Here is a 14,004-nt window from a genome sequence, read left to right as displayed (position 1 = left end):
CACAGGAGAGGGGCTGGCAAAGCTGAGTAATACTCTCAGGTCTACTCAGATAGAGAGCTAATTTTGGAAAAGAAAGGGCAGTGTCTGATTTAACCCTCTCCTGACACATCAGCATCTCGTCTTATCCATAACATGGTCTTCCAGTGTATGGCTGATGGCAAATATACTCATCCATTTTTCTAAGCAAAAGATTCCCCTTACAAGGGAGATAACCTCAGCCTGAAGTGTGTCTGGAGCCCAAAGAACTTCTGGGTTGCATTTTCAAGAATTTAAAGTGGATGCTAATAACAGGGCAGCAGTCTCCCTATTGAAATAAGCATCCGATAGACTCAGAGGTTGTTTATAACATTGTTTATAAACATGAACTTGTTTATAAAAATATTTTTAAATTATATTTTTATAAAATTGATTTTCTTCATATTTTATTTTATGCATTTAAAAACATTCTGAGATAAGAGTCTACAGGCTTTGCTAAATTACCAAAAGCATCCATGACACAAAAAGTGTTAAAAACTTTCATAGGGCCTCTGATGAATGAATAAGTAGCTTAGTGACAAAGCCTGCTCTTCAATGACTGGATATTTCACCCAACCCTTCTCTTTGGCCATCTTAATTATAACTTATATGGCATAAGACGTAGAGCAAGACCACATAGTGAGAAAAGATTAAACTCTCAGCTGGCAAAGTTCAAGAGTTGTCTCTAGATCAGGATCAAGAAGACAGAAGTATTTGACTGGTAGCGAAAAGTAATGAGGTATTTCTTTAATCTAGGAGTTGTTCTTTAGGGCTCAGGGACTTTAGGCATTGTTCTTGAATGTTCCAGAACTCTGTGCAGATAAAGGGGGAAGAAGTGACCATATTTCTGTCAGGTCTCTCTTTTTTGGTTTAACCCTTGCTCTAGAACAGGAGTTCTTATGGGGCCCATGAACTTGTTTTGAGAGCTGTATTTCAATATAACTGATTTCCTCTGCAATCCTATTTTATTTGATGCATTTAAAAATATTATTCTGAGAAGGGGTCCATAGGTTTTACCAAATTGTCAGAGGGATCAATGATGCAAAGAAGGTTAAGAACCCCAGCCTTAGAGAAAAGTTATTATGAAATATGCCTGTCTGGATTTTGGAACTGGTTTTTTAAAACAAATTTCTAAAAACCATGCAAATATTAAGAATAGTTCACTATTAAAAAGGAAGCTATCACACCCAAGTATATAGACATAAACTTCGTACGTGTGCCTATTGCACATGCAACCTTAAAATACAGATGTAGACACAACTCTTATCTAGCAACGTAGAATCACAGCATAGAACTGGGAAGAACTTTGAGGATTATCTGGTTCATGACCCTCATTTTAGAGGATGAAGAGATGGAGTCCTAGAAAAGAGAAATGACTTGTTCAAGGTCATAGAGTTGATTGGCAAAAATAGAACTTGAACACCAATCTTCTGACTTCTAGTCAAGTGCTGTCTCTACTGTACTGTACTGCTCAGCATTATTAATGTGAGACTTTAGTAAAGGCTATTGACTGCTTGCATGTCTAGATGTCCGAGGCTTAGACACTAATATCAAAATGTGATATATATATATATATATGTGTGTGTGTGTATATATATATCTCCACATACACATATTGTGGAGAGGATTCTTGTTCAAGTACAGGTTGAATAAAATGGTCTTTGGGGTCTCTTCAGTTCATGTCCTCAGCAGAAAAGAAAGATTAGAAAATTCCGTACTGTTTGCACTTCAGTTGTCAAAGTTAATCAATTTTTAACCAAGATGCTTTGCTTTTAGTAAAACTCTCTGTAGCCATTAGTAAATGATAATGTTCAGATTTTCATGAGTCCATTTGAATTTTGTTTGTGTTTTACAAGGACCCAGGCTCAATCAACCCTTTTCATTACTGACCTGTGATCGAATTTTAAGGTCTTTAACTTGAATTTGTTCATTATTCTTCCTCCCTTGGATGTTAGCTGGATAACTCCCCTTCTTTGCTATAATGTCACTACCACAAAAGGACAAAAGGCCTTGAGCCCTGTGGGATTAAACCCAGAGTGCAGCACTGTTGTAGGTAAAGCATTCTACAATGTGGTTTTTCAAATTCTGCCAAAGCATAAATATTATAATAAGAGTTTCCAAGAATTATAAATCTTGGGCCACAAGTCTCAGAATAGCCTTTTCCTGGCCTTTCCCAATTCTTTATAGAGTTATACAAGAACCGAGACCCTGCTTGTTTTTAAACCTGTTCAGATACTGAGGCTACAGGAAGTACATCCACTCCAAGTGGTGCCATATTTGTTTTTTTGCCCCTTCCCACTGACACTGGGGTTGTTTCACACAAATGCTGACTGGCCTCCCTGTATCCTGGGGTGAAAAGGCCTGCATTTTAAGTGTTGATTTGTAGGGATTGTGCCACAGCACAAGCTCAAATGGAGCTAAAGATCAGTGGTTGCATATTTTTCCTTTAATTGTGCAGATCACCAGGGCTCCCCCAGCTGTAATTTGCCTTTCATCTACTCCAGCAACTATCCAAAGAAAATAGAACATGAATCTAAGGGAGAAAGGGGGGGCGAGGCAGAGAGGCAGGCTGGAAGGTGAGAGAAGGGCTAGCTAAAGCCAATGGCCTTATGCAAAGTGGGGGGAAAAAACGACCTGCTTTAAGTCAATAAACTGAAAGCAAAGAATAATTTGGAATTTAATTAAGCCTTACATATAGCCTGAACTCAGGAACATATGTAAATGGGTAGCTGAGATCCTTAGACCACACTGCATTTAATAGCTTATGGGTAAAATCAGCTTTTGCTGCCAGAAAAATTATAAGCCTATTGGCCATTTGAAGTGGGCTCATTTTGGGTTCACTTGAGCACTGGTGGCATGTAAGTTTTGGAAAATTTCAAAGAGCAGAACTTAACAGGACAATCCCAGAACAGCAAAGAGTCAGAGTTCTGACCTGGCATCAAAAGTATCTCTCATTGATATAGCACCTTGCGAGGTACAGAAACTTAGAAAGAAATCACAAAGAGTGCGAGGTGGCATAGTGGATGGAGCCTTGGATTTGGAGTTAGGAAGACCCAAATTTAAATCTGGATTCACACACTTGCTAGTTATGTGATCCCAAGCTCCATCCGCCTGAGTTTCCTCATCTGTAAAATGGGGATAATAATAGCACCTTCCTCCCAGAGTTGTTGAGGGTCAAATGAGATATTTGTAAAGCAGTTAAAACAGTGCCTAGTGCATAGTAGGTGCTATATAAATGCTTCTTCCCCCAACAATCATATGAGGTTATTGGGGAGGGGGGATGGTGAGTGTTCTAGATCTGTGATTTCAACAGGATGGTGAATTCTTATTGTGAAAAACCCTTCACCAGTGCAGATCAATAACTCATCTTCAATTTATAGTCACAGAGTTGCCTGTGGGTGGGTAAAGGTTAAGTGACTTGCCTAGGGTCCCACAACCAATATGTCTCAGAGGCAGGACTTTAAATCCAGATCTTCAGACCTCTATCCACAATGCCAAGCTGCCTCTCCTGTGACATAGTTTGTGCCAGTATCATTATCTCTATTTTACAAAGGAGGCCCTTGAGCCCTGAAAGGAACACTCCCAAAGTCAGTGTCGGAGACAAGACTGGACCCAGATAATCGGACAGTCTCCCCTCATCTCTAGTGCTTTTCCACTGAAGTCTGTCGCTTCTCCACCCTACCCATTAGGACAGCTAAAGAATCCACTCCTGCCTAGTGTGTGGTGGACAGGAAGCCCAAAGACCGTCCCCTTGCTGAACTGCTAAATGACCATTTCTTTATATATTTTTTGTGCCTACTGAACTCCAAATGCTAATAGCAGTGAAATAAAGCCCAAGGAAGCCAGACCAAATGCAACCTAGAAAACACAGGAAAAGGATCGTGAGGGTTTTGACCACATCTGATGCCAGAAGGACTGCAGTTGAGGGAAAAACACAAGTGGTTTCAATGCCTTTTTTGTGAAACCCTGGCTTCCTTCAGGACTCAGCTAAAATCTTCCCTTCTGTGAGAAGCTTCTGCCAGTTCTCCTTGGCACTGGTGCCTTCCTCTAAGACCACTTCAACGTTATCTGTATCTTGTTTATACGTAGTTGTTTGTGTGTTGTTTCCCCCATTAGACTGTGAGCTCCCTGAAGGCAGGGGTTGTTTTTGCCTTTCTTTGTATTCCAGGTACTTAGCACGGTGCCTGGCTCATAGGAAGTGCTTGTTGACTTGACTAACAGAGTGGGTGCTGTCCCTAAACTAAACTAGGTTCCCCAAATCACAGAATGTTAGAGTTTCGAAGGACTTTCAAGATGACCTAGTGCCCTCTGAGTTCACAGATATGAGACTGAGGATCCGAGACATGAAATGATTCACCCAGATTGTCGAGGGGAGACACATAGGGGCACATAACTGGGCATGTGTACATGGATTTAATGAGTTACCCAGCCATTTAGAGACATAGAGAGCCTGGTGACTAGATCATAGACTGAGGGTCATGCACCCTCTATTTCTCCCCTGCTACAATGGTTTGGTCAAACCACATCAATTTTGTGACTGTCTCCATCTAAAAAAGGAGGATTGCATAGAATATTATTCTGAAGGGAACTTTATTAATGGAGAGTATCTCCTGTGGTCTTTCCTTCTGTGGAGCATTTGGCAAGCATTAACTAATCCAAGGGCCAGGGAAGCTGATAAATTAAAACCCTAGTTCTCTCTAGTCTTCCACACTACAACCCAACAGGTAGTTCTGTCCCCAGGTCTAGGAGACAGGGTCCTATTCTCCATGATTAATGACTTTCGCTTGGTTTCTTCAAAGAGTGACTGTGCTGTTTCCCTGCATTATTTATTTATGTTCTCTACTAAAAAATTCATGTAAAAAACATTCTTTAAGGTCAGCAAGATGTGGTATGCCGCAGCTTTAAATATTCAAGTGAGCCACAGGTGGACTCCCATTCTGAGTGAGTGCCTGAGCTCGTGGCCTTCAAGACCCCCATGCTGGCCCTGGAAAGGTCCAGCCTTCTGGATGAAAGAAGGAGGTCACTTGACAGAAAGGCTTCAGACTGTGTGCTTACTTTCTGGGATGGTGTTTGTATTTGTATGGAATGTTGCTAGTATCAGAGCCCTCTGGTGCATAGTAACATACTGAAGAGAAACCAAGGGGCTTGTTAGAAACGCCATTTATCCTACCCCTGGTCTCTGTAATGCCCAAAGACTAAGGCAAAACTCTAAAACATGTCTTCTTCTGTAACTTTTGGCTATGTCTACAGCCAAGCATAGGTGTTATGAGCTTTCTCTGGCCTTCCAAGAATCACAGGCCATGATCACGGGGCTGCAAGGCCAGAAGCTCAGTTGGCCCATGTGCAGATTAAGATGTAATTGGAAGTCATTTAACAAAATAAATAAAAATAAAACAGAACATAGATAATGTTAATATGTGGTTTTCTGCGTCAATATGCAGCCCATAGGGATCTTTATGTATGGTTTAGTGGCCCCCATTTCTATCTGAGTTTGACAGGGCTGGCTTAGAGGTCATCTAGTTCAACCCCTTTATTTGACAGAGGAAGAAACTGAGATACAGAGAAGTTAAGTAGTTTGCTCAATGTCATCTAGGTAGAGAGTGGCAGCGGCAGAATTAAAATTTAGAACTTCTGAAACCATATTCAGAACTCTTTGTATTATAACAATAGCATCCTAGAGTTTGAGAGCTAGAAGGTAGGTTAGAGACAATTTAGGCCAGCCCTCTCACTTCACAGATGAAATCTGAGATTTAGAAGTTTTCAGCGATTTGTCCAAGGTCACTCTCCTGGTGGCAGAGACAGGATGTAAGCCCAGTGCTTCTGACTCTAAGTTCAGTGTTTTTTGCCCTATACCTGTGTACATGCTGCTGCCGTCTCTGAATTGCTAACACTATATAGATGGCCTGAGAAATCAAGCTGTGGGATTACAGCTGTAGATTGTGGAGAGACAGTCAATGCAGACAGCTATCAGTTGCTTCCTCTCCTTCCTGTGCTAAAATAGGTTGCAATTCAACAAATCATTTACTATTAACTCATGTCCCCAAAGTAAGGATCAGAAGGGTTCCAAAGGGGGCCCAAAATGATGCAATGAGATGCTTTAGCTGTCAGCGAGTGGTTTCATCAACTACAGTAGGAATCATTAAAATGGCCACTGGGATGTAGCGTACTTGACTTGTTAAGGTACAGCTAGCGCCAATGATAATGAGGAGGCAGAAGGGAAAGTAAGCAAGGCAGCTGCTTCTGCCCATGTATTATTTCAGCTTCCTGCTGCTTTCTGAGTCTTTATTCAGGTGGTACTGGAGTATGAGGTTAGTACGTCTTGTGCAAAAATCTTTTGTCCCTCTGTTTCTTAATCACTGTGGATAGACTGATAGAAGGAACAGAATATGGGAGAGGGAAGATGTATTGGCTTTTTCATCCCTCCTTTATAATGATTCCTTTGGGGGAATGAGGTTGCCTAGGAAGACGAAGGAAGGATCTTATTAGGGGCTTTATAAATATTGTCTTATTTGATCTTCACTACAATTCTGGGAGGTATGTATTATTATTATCATCCCCACTTTACAGTTGAGGAAACTGAGGCAAACAAATTAATTGACCTGCCCAGGGTCATAAAACTAGTATGTATCTGAGGCTGGATTTGAACTCGGGTCATCTTGACTCCAGGTCCAACACTCTACCCACTGTGCCAACTGTGCCGACCAGGTGCCTCAAGGACTAGGTTAGGAGCGCCAGAAGAACCCTTGAGGATATCTCCCATTAAATTGTCTGTTGGAAACCAAGGAAGTAAAGATATGCCTATGGTATCCTATCCTTGTGCCTTCCTTTTATTCAACAAGCATTGATTGAGCACCTACTATGTGGTAGGCACTGGGTTAGCACTAGAGAAACAAAGTCAAAAATGAGACAGTTCCTGCCCTCAAGGAGCTTACCTTCATCATCAATTCTCTTTTTTTTTTTTAGGCAATTGGGGGTTAAGTGACTTGCCCAGGGTCACACAGCTAGTAAGTGTCAAGTGTTTGGTCTGAGGCCGGATTTGAACTCAGGTCCTCCTGACTTCAGGGCCGGTACTCTATCCACTGAGCCACCTAGCTGCCCTTTCATCATCAATTCTTGACTGTGCTTTTGGGGTCCAGTATTACAGCTTGCACATGTAGCTAAGATGCTGCAAAAAGAGCTACAAGTTCAGTAAGGGATGAAATGAAGCAGATGTGGCAGTGAAAGGGTTGGTGCCTCAGGCAATGTCAAAGACAGAGGGCCAAAGAAGACAAGATTGCCAGAGGTAATAAATACACCCTTCCTGTGTGACTCCCCTCCAGGCCTCCTCCATCTCTCATTCCCCTCCCCCACTCCTGGATCTATTACATAGCTGCCATATATTACATAGCTCCCACCACCACCACCAGCGCCATACACAACAGACTCTTGTCATGACTCCATTTTGGATAATGTCCAATGTTCATTTGGCCACTTGGGGAGGAAGATGATCAGGGAAATGGGGAATAAGACCTTTTGTTCCTGTAATCACTCATTTGATACCAAACTGAGAGCCTGGGGAAGAGCTCACACCTGGACCGTTTCTGTGTGCTTTGTGCCTATAAAAACATGTCCAAACAGGCAGAATCTTGTTCAGTTGTAACCTGGGGTGTCTATCAACAGTGCCTGAGCCCTGGGAACTAGCAAACAGCAACTTTTGGGGAAGTCTGGCCCTTGCTTTAAATATGTGTACATCTATATAGATAAAATATGAATATGTAAATATTTACACACAATTGTTTATGTGGAAGGAGGGAGGGAGTGTTCTTGCTCTCCTTAATATTTGAAGATTGTTGTTATTTAAGACTGAAAAGACCAATGCGTGGCCTACCTCCAGGCCAGCCCCAGGCAGAACTATGAAGCAGATGAATTTGGTCTCTGGCTCAGAGTCCTAAAATGTTTGAGGTGGAAAGAAGGTTACAGATCATTGGATAATAGATTGCCAGAGCTGGAAGGGACCTTAGAGCTAGTCTAAAACCACTACTACCATATCATAGGTGCAGAAACAGAAGCCCAAGAGAGAAATGGAGTCCCTTGCTCAAAGGGACACAGCTCATTAGAAGCAGAGCCCAGTAAGTGATCTGGGTCTCCAGATCCTTGGCCTACTCTCTTTTGTCCTTATATCACACCCACTACCCACTTGTCCACCAGGAAACCAGGGCTGACTCAGCTAGAGCATCTTGCCATCTTGCTGCCATAGTAAACTCTTCCCTCCTCTCCCCCCAAACCTTTTGCCTTCTCCGGGCAGATGAAAGATAACACTCCTACGAGGAAGGGGTGCAACTGCCTAATGGCCACCCCTTTGCTATAACTCCCCAGACCAGAAGTCCTTTCCTTCACACCTAACTTGTTTGTGTTCCTCCCTCTTTTAGAATGTAAGCTTCTTAAGGGAAGAGACTATCTCATTTCTATCACCAGAACCTAGCAAAATGTCTGACACATAGTAGGTATTTAGTAAATGCGTGTTTATTCATTTGTTCATTCACTCATTCCCAAGTACAATGTCTCCTTTTTGCAAAGAGAGTTAAAGAAACTTGTAGTCACTCCTACCAAATTTTGCTCATCCTTATCATTGGTAGGTGTCCTTATATCTAATAATTTCTCCATATGCCACCTTTGTTATATAGTTGGTAGCTAGGTGGCATAATGGATAGAGTACAAGGCCTGGAGTTGGAAAGACTCATTTTTCTGAGTTCAAATCTGGCCTAAGATACTCACTAGTTGTGTGACCCTGGGAAGTCACTTAAACCTGTTTGCCTCAGTTTCCTCATCTGTAAGATGAGCAGGAGAAGGAAATGGCAAAACCACTCCGGTAACTTGGCCAAGAAAACCCTATCACAAAGAGTCAGATAGGAAGGAAAAACAATAACAGAGATGTTCTGTCCTTTCTTTTTGGTCCATTTTCCAATCAAATTCATCAAGCCTGTATTCACTGTCTACCATTTGCAAAGCAGTGAGACAGTGGATAGAAGACCTGCTTTAATGTCAGAAAGACCTGAATTCAAGGCCTACCTCTGACCCATACTAGTTATGTGAGCTTGGCAAATTATTTAACCTCCCTGACTGCCCTAGGCAATTCTCTAAGACCCCAAGCTGCAGAACAGCTGCTGATGGGCATTGAAAGAAGGAGTTTTCTCATGTGGCATTACCCACAAGAGTGAAATAATAGGTCTAGACAAAGACATGATGTTAAGGGGGCAGGGCAGGGAAGACAAAGATAAAAATGAAAAATAATTTTGCCTTCAAGGAGCTTACATTCTACTGTTTACACAGATAAGTAAATGCAAAATAATTTGAGGGGGCCTCAGGAAAGGATTTGTAAAGGAGGGTGGTCCCAGTGTGAAGTCTTTGAGAAAGCTGAATGTTCTAAGTGCTAGATGGAGGTAAGGAGGCAAGGCCTTCCAGGTTCTGTGCTCATTGGGCACCACTTAGAGGCATTACAAGGTTTTCTCACAGCCTTCTCTTTTTTTTAGCCATTAATCCCAAGCCCTTTCACATTTTCTCTTAGTTATGTAACTAAAAACAACATGAAATAATGGTCAAAAAAATCTAGAACAATTTCCTAACAATCTCAAACCAAGTGTAAACCTTTTCCTTCCCCACCCCCCTATCCTGAAAGGCATTTGGAAAATTCCAAATAGAAATTTTCTTTTTCATGACCTTGCTTTGGTTTGGCTGGAACCCAGGTGATAAAAACCCATGATAAAGGGTCTTCTGATGGTGTTTCTAAAATCAGGCCAAACACAGCTAGCGCTAAATAGCTCCCAAGGTGGCCTGACTTTCTACCAGAGGAGATTTGGCAAAGTGGAGATAAACATCTGAACTTTTGGCTTCTTATCCAAACTGGGAATGAACAAACTGAATTAGGAAAAGCAAGGATAGAGCATTTAGCCAATACCATACTTAATGCCAAACTGAATTAAACACTTTGAAGCCCAGAGACATTTCTGCTCAGCCCTCCATCATCCCTCATTTTTGTGGCCTCCCTGCTTAGCATTTCCTGCTACAAACAAAGGCAAAATGGATGAAAGGCCTCCCAAAGCTGCTTCTGTGTGAGCTCGGCAGGTTCAGAAACTTGGGATAAACTTCAGCCAAAGATCTAAACAGCTAATGGCCTATCCCAGATACATATCACTCAATCTTATGCAACAGGCTAATGGAGACTGCCCAGAATTAGGTGTTGAAATCTCTCAGTTTTTATTTTCAGTTTTACTTCTGGTTTTTTCTATGATTTGTTATTATCCTGTGCTATTCTGTTAGTTCATTTTTTTCCCATAGTATAGTACAATAAAATATAGTATAGTTAAGGCTCTAAAGTCAGAGGACCTGAATTCAGATCTCTCCTCTGACATGATATCCACATGACTTTGGGCAAATTAACCTCACTAGGTCATAGTTTCCTCCTCTGGAAATTGAGGGAGTTGTACTAGTTGGCCTTTGGGGGCCTTTTCAGTTCTAGAACTGTGGTCCTGCCATTTCTGAGATGGGATAGTGAAACCCGGCATCCAACTAGTGCCTTGTTGTTATTATTCAATCACTTCAGTTGTATCTGACTCTTTGTGACCCCACTTGGGGGGGGGGGTCTTGGAGGAGATACTGGAGTGGTTTGTCATTTACCTCTCCAGCTCATTTTACAGATGACGAAACTGAGGCAAACAGGGTTAAGTGACTTGCCCAGAGTCACATAGCTACTAAGTGTCTGAGGCTGGATTTAAACTCAGGTCTTCCTGACGCCAGGCACTCTATCCACTGCACCACCCAGCCCCTTGTAGAGTTCTAAAGATGAGTGATTTGATGTCTATCACAGGCTTAAAGATGGTTGGACTAAATATAGACATGAAACAAGTGTTCTTAAATGAACAGGAAAGTCTTGACTTTTCACAATGTCTGATTATGGTGTAAAGAAGCAATTCCAATTGGAAAGGGTCTGACCCAAGACTAGCATTACCCTTCCTTCCACTTCACCTGTTTCTGTTGGACTTATCCCTGTACCCCTGAGGTGATGTTGAGATGATGGCCCCTTCTGCCTCTCTACCTGTTCCATCCATCCTTGACTGGCTCCTAGGGATTCTCACCCCTGGCCCCTTCCTACTTCTAATCTCCGTATTTTTCTGGCCGTAGCACAGATTCATTTAGCTTCTCTTCTCATAGACTTATAGTATCATTGAATGTGAGTTCTAGAAATCAGTCTATTAACAAGAATTTATTGAGTCTACTATATACCAGCACCATGCTAGGTGCTGGAGATACAAGTAAAAAGAGTGAAATAAATGCCCATCACAAGGAACTTATGGTGGGAAATAAGTACATATTTTTACATACAGATGTTATATTACATATATATGTGGGTATATAGAGAGAGAGATAATATATAATATAATGTATAATTATATATTACAAAGTTCATAACATGAAGTTAATAAATATAAATATATACAAAGTAATTCAGTACAAGGTAGTTTGGCAGGGAAGACACTAGTAATTGGTAGAGTCAGGAAAGGCTTCATGTAGAAGATGGCGCATCTTAAAGGAAGAGAGTGACTAGAAGGGAGAGCATTCCAGGCTGGTGGGCAGGCCAATGCAAAGGTGAGGAGACAGGAGATGTAATGTAATGAGTGAGGAACAGAAGGAAAGCCATTTTGGCCGAATAGCAGATTCTGAAGCAGGGTGGCAAATTTGCTTTCCTCGTGCCCTTGCGTGTGGGCCTTCTTCTTCTCACAGCAGGCTACCATTACACCGTGGAAAGGAAACAAAGCCATGCTACTCTGTCCCTCCAAAGCCCTAGTGTGGCAGACCATGGTTTGAAAATACTGTGAATACAAGTTAGCATCCTCCCAAACCAGACTGCAAAAATTAAAAACGAGCAAAAGAAACCACTTAGACTGACGGTGTCAGAGAAGGAGGAAGAGCCGGGGAAGAAGGATTTCTGAGGGATGAGTTGGAGGTGCCTCTGGTCTGTGTGGTCTTACAACATCCGGCAATGTTCCAGGCCCCCTGGGGGGAAGCTCCTTTCATTAGACTTGTGAATGGATTTGTGAATGGATGCAACTACTCTCTTCTCCCCTTGTTCAGAAGTGTTGCAATTTATTTACTTATTACATGAGAGAGTCTATGGCTGTCCTGTAGTTTTGAGGGATTTCCTTGAAGAAGCTAGCGTTCATTTTAGTAACCAGATGCTATCAGGTTTTCACTTTGAAGAATTATACTCACCTGAGATGGACAAGAATCTGTCCTGGCCTCTCCAAGCAGCGCACTTAACCCTCCTCCCCTCCAGGGATGCCAACTGAAGGGGCGCCTGGGGAAACAATGGGGGGGGAGACAGAGCCCCTTTGTAGTCACAGTCTGAAAGCTTCAATCTCAATATGAAAAGGCACTGGATTTTTTTTTTTTAAGTAGCTGCTATTTTGCCACACTTGGTTACTCCAACTCTATTCAACTCCATTAGAGCCCCTCTGTTATTTCAGCTCTTTGGCTCACGGTGGGTCTCCAGTGGATGATGAAGTGGTGAGGGGGTGAAAATGAGTGGGGTTTGGGGGGAGGGCTTACTTAGTTAGGGAAATAGGATGTGTAGAGTATGTGGTGGTGGGACACAATCACTTTACATCCCAGAGAGGATTGGTTAAAAAAAATTGCACTTGAACAGAGTAGAACTGAGTAATTAGGGTATTGGGTAAAAAATGCTAAATGACTGTGTTTGAAACCTTTCCTTGTGAGGAGGCAAACAGAGGAGATGGGTTTTCCATTCACTTTCCTCCTCACACTTCCCCCCTCCCCAACCCCTGCCAGTTTTTTGCTGCGTAGAGTTGTCCAGCCATATTCTCGTATTCAGAAAGGAAAGTCAACTAGTTCGGTTTCTCCCTCCATTTTACAAATGAGGAAACTGAGGCCCAGCTACCTTGTTCACAGTCAACACGGCTTGGGAGTGACAGAGGTAGGCTCTCATCCACATCTTCTGACCCCATGGCTGGCACTCATTCCACTGTACTCTGTCTAACAGTGTTCTCCGATTACATTCCAAGTTAGACATGGGGCTTATCGTGTTAGCATTCCTCAAGGCATCTAGTACAGTGCCAGGTACATAGGTGTGCAATAAATATTCATTGGCTGGTTGGTGTTTCCTTACCTCAATATGACCTGGTCCATCTTCAGTGGTTTCTCAGTGGGATTTTCTCAGGGCAGGCTCCTAGCACTATAGGACTTTGATTAATATTTTCTTTGAAGAATAATGATAATAAAGTTTCTTCTAAATTTGGCAGCCGAGGCTATGTGGCCTGGCTGGGAAAACCAGAATAATTCTGGGTGTTGTAGCTACAGAATTAAAGTCAGGTTGACACTTGATAAAATGGAAAGCCTTTCATGGTCCCCTTAGCTGTTAGCATTCTCTTCCCCATCAAATTATCTTGGTTTACTTATTTGTTCACATCTTGAATCCCTTAGGAGAACGTAAGTTCCTTGAGGGCAGGGGCTGTTTTACATTTTTGTCTTTGTGTCACCAAGCTTCTAGCACAGTGCCTTGCACATAGCATGAACTTAATAAATGGTTGTTGAACTGAATCTAGTACAGCACTCTCATTTTTTAGGAGGAAAACCATGGAGGTAAAGTGCTCTATGCAAGGTCATCCAGCTAGCATGGCCAAGACTGGAGCCTGAGTCTTCTGGTTCCCAGGCCAGAGGGGATATTTTCCCACTGCTCCATGCTGTCTCTCATGATTCACTTTAATTCATTTTGTGATATCAGGATGGCCACAAAGCCTCAATGTCAAGCTGTCTTAGGTTTGCCTTATGTAGTAGGAAAATCACACGGCTGATTCCATTCTCTGTTGGCCTTGTTTATCTTGCCAGAAGTTGTGGTCATTAGCCTATAGGTTAGAACTGAGTATTCTATTCCACACTTGTAATATTCTGATCTCTCTCTCTCTCTCTCTCTCTCTCTCTCTCTCTCTCTCTCTCTCT

General features: G+C 42.2%; 1 protein-coding gene across 2 annotated transcripts in view; it reads left to right on the top strand.

Annotated features, from left to right (window-relative positions):
• The window catches only part of NRP2 (neuropilin 2), a 148,303-nt gene that overhangs the window by 124,027 nt on the left and 10,272 nt on the right, over nt 1-14,004 (top strand). The window lies entirely within an intron of this gene.

This window comes from Vombatus ursinus, unplaced genomic scaffold (genome assembly GCF_900497805.2).
Source record: "Vombatus ursinus unplaced genomic scaffold, bare-nosed wombat genome assembly UNPS02014802.1, whole genome shotgun sequence".
Taxonomy (NCBI): domain Eukaryota; kingdom Metazoa; phylum Chordata; class Mammalia; order Diprotodontia; family Vombatidae; genus Vombatus; species Vombatus ursinus.
The sequence above is the reverse complement of the archived record's forward strand: the minus strand, read 5'-3'. Positions and strand labels throughout refer to the sequence as shown.